We start from the raw sequence: 3566 nt of genomic DNA on the forward strand, positions 1-3566 counted from the left end.
CTGGCGAATTTAACATTGCGATGTCCTAGGAAGTGTCAATTGTCCCCACTTGCATTCCTTTGGCCCTAGTTCAGAACCAGTTCTAAATTCGACAGATAAGATCTAGTTCGTTTTGCATCCCTTTTTCTATAGTTCCGAACCAGTTCCAAATTCGACAGAGGAGATCCAGTTCGTTCTGCATCCCCTTTTCTTTAGTTCCAAACCAGTTCCTAATTCGACAGATGAGATCTAGTTCGATCTGCATCAATTTTTTATAGTTCCCAACTTGATATAAATTCGTCACCTTAGATCAACATTTCTAATCAGGCTTGTCGAAACATTTCCCTTCTATATTAAATAAGATCGGTTGAAGGAAGGACAATACAATCACAAATGTTTAAAAACATTTATTAAAAATTTATAAACCATATTAGTAGTAGTAGTAGTATTAAACTTAAGTAGTAAGTAAAAAACAAAAGTGCGTTCTGCTTAAAAGTAAAAATATTAGTTCACTTTGTCTTACTTGTCTAAATTTAAGCATATTGATTTTTAAGTAAATTCAGTTCTTTTTAAGCTTATATGTATATGAAGTACTTCGAAAGTTTTGGTCGTACTTAACTTAAATAAGATATACAGTCAATAAAGTTTAGGTACAGTGAAGTTTTTACAATACCGGCAACTATTTTTTAAATATTTTATTTTTCCCTAATTTTTTATAAAAATATGGTTAATTCTACACCAAAAACCCCAAAAATCATAGTTCCAAACCTTATGCAAAATTAAAGAAAATGCGAATTTCCACCCAAGTATTGCAATTTACACTCTTTAGAAAAAAGTTAAGTACTCAGTTATTAGCCCATTCAATTTTAGTATAACAAAGGGCAAGTTTGAGGTAGCTAGGACTTCCCATTGATATTTAGCAATTTTTTTTTTTTTGTATGGTAAGTCCTAGCTTCCTCATACTTGCACTTCATTATACTAAAATTGAATGGGCTAAAAAACTTTTCTAGAGAGCGTAAATAGAAAGTGAATTATTTTAATGAAATTTTGCAGAATCTTCTTAAATTTTGCACAAGGTTTGGAACTCTGATTTTTGGGGAATTTGTTGTAGATTTGACCATATTTTTATAAAAAATTACCGAAAACTAAAATATTTAAAAAATAGTTGCCCGTATTGTAAAAAATGCGTTGTTCCTAAACTTAATTGACTGACTGTATTAAGGTAGCTGTGCTGGATTGTTCCTAAACTTAATTGACTGACTGTATTAAGGTAGCTGTGCTGGATTGCATAAAAAAAAATTAATTTGTTTTTTCTTAAAAAAAGGTAGCTCTGGTGGCTTGCATTTTTAAATAAATTTAGTGATAATTATTTTGACACTTTTTTTAAATGTCTCTTTTTCTGCAACTGCATTGCCTTTCTCAATTGTCCTTCAGGATCTTGGCCTTTGTTTATGGAATCTCTAAGTATAATGATTATTAAGCAACTCAAAAACTATACTCGCGTAATTACCGACGTATCCTTTTGAGAGGTAGCGCACCCTTATAAGAGGAATAATATCCAAACTTTTAAGGTCAAAAATTCAGTAGGTTGCGTATGTATGGCCTTTTCAATTTTATAAATTATCATTATTTTTAAGTGGAAAAATAAAACTCAAAATTAATGATAATCTCTGCGCGAAAAAAATAAAAATCATAAAATAATCATTATTTGTAATCCCAAAAATAAAAATGAAATAATAATTAGTTCCGTTTGAGCGAAAAAATAAAACACAATAATAATTCATAAATAATGATTAAATGCTGATTTAAATTATTTTTCTCATAATGATTACCTTCCCTGTGTTTAAAATTTGAAATAAAATTGTTTAGTGAAAGTACCACATTTCATTGCTTTTGGCCTGGTGCGTGACTAGTTACTATCGGACTGGTTCGTTTTTGACGAAAAAGAACTAGTACTGAACTAGAAATTTGGTTCACTAGTTCGTGTTTTCCCTACAGGGATAATGCTTGTGGATCGTATAGATACAACGCAACTGATACAAAAACAAGTATGTAAGGCATTTTCTAGTTAAAGAATATAATCGTTAAGAAAAAAATATTTTAATTAATTTGAGAAAAATCCTTATTCCTCTTTTGAGGACGGTGTTCGAAGTATATGTATGTCGTATACACATAGTATGTAATTAAGAATTAAGTATTTGTGCGTGTTTCCCCAGATTAAAATGTCTCATTTTATTAAGTCGATAAAATATTCGACCCCTTTACAAACTTATATTTTTGCGTATATATTAAACCATAGGATGGAACAAAGAACTCCTTTCAATTGCATACTACTTTAGCAAATGTAAATATGCGGATTTTCGAAATATTAAAAAGTTAAGGCGCAGATATATTTAAAGCCAAAGTTATGATGTACGTTTTTAAAAATTTATTGAATAATTTTTATATATCTTATTAGAAGTTGAAATTTTAGAGTTATGTGAAAATTGTAAACAAATGTTCTGTCTAAAAATGTGGTAGATTTTAAGCCTTGTGTGGTAGATGTAGAATCCCAAATTTTAAAAAATATGTGGTAAATCTACCATACTATCTATAATTAATTTTTCCTAAAATTACGGTAATTCTCTAGTATAGGGTAACAACCAGTAAAAAAGGTCCGGAAATGTCGGGAGGGGTACCAATCGACGCTTTTCGGTCCCCCTATTAACAATCCGGAGGGGGCGGGCTAATATTAACCATTTAAAAGTTATAAACAAAAAACTTTTGTTAAATTTCGTTGTTTTCTATGAGCAATTACACGTCAAAAATGCACTAAATCACTGTTCTCACTTTTTAAACACTATTAAAATATAGAATTTAACTTAATTATTAAACAAACACATAGTTTTATCAACCTAAGATAGATTATTTTGTTATTAAAAAGAAGTTGACAATCGCGCGATTATTTATTAAAAGTTTTCGCCTGCGGCGCTTTTTTCATAAAAATCAATACTTCGATAAATAATGAAAGGTTGTAATTGTAAAATCGCACTTGCGGCACTCCATGACGCTTACTTTTAATTTCAGTTGAAATAACTGTAAACCATAAAAGTTCCGCTGCCATGGTAAAGCGAAATTGCTGTTGTTGTTGTTGTTGTAGCGGCTACAACAACCCCGCCCAGGCCGGTTGGTATCTCAGTCGTTGTCGTCAAGTTCCACTAACGGCAGCCCTAGGAAGCGTGCAGCTTCTGCGGGTTTGGTCCACAGGGACAAGGCCGTTAGGGTTGTCGGGTTTTTCGGGCATGCGAAAAGATGTTTCGAGGCATGTGGGGTCTCTCCGCATGCCGGACACTAATTTGGCACATTCTCATTCAATCTACTCAGGTAGGAGTTTAACCTGCTGCAGTAGCCGGAGCGAAGTTGTGCTAGTGTCGTTCGCGTCTCCCGAGGCAGATGAAGCTCCGTCTCGTCTGTGTCCGGGGGTGCTATGCCTAGAACGGCATTCACAGGTCTAGAGTCTACATAACTCGAGACTGACTCCCTGTGAATGCCGTTCAGGGCCAGTCGGTAAGCTGTCGGGTCCAGAGGTTGCTTGATGAACCTCTGGA

The sequence above is a fragment of the Rhagoletis pomonella genome, unplaced genomic scaffold (genome assembly GCF_013731165.1).
Source record: "Rhagoletis pomonella isolate Grant_MI unplaced genomic scaffold, Rhpom_1.0 Rhpom_scaffold_00003, whole genome shotgun sequence".
NCBI classification, from domain to species: domain Eukaryota; kingdom Metazoa; phylum Arthropoda; class Insecta; order Diptera; family Tephritidae; genus Rhagoletis; species Rhagoletis pomonella.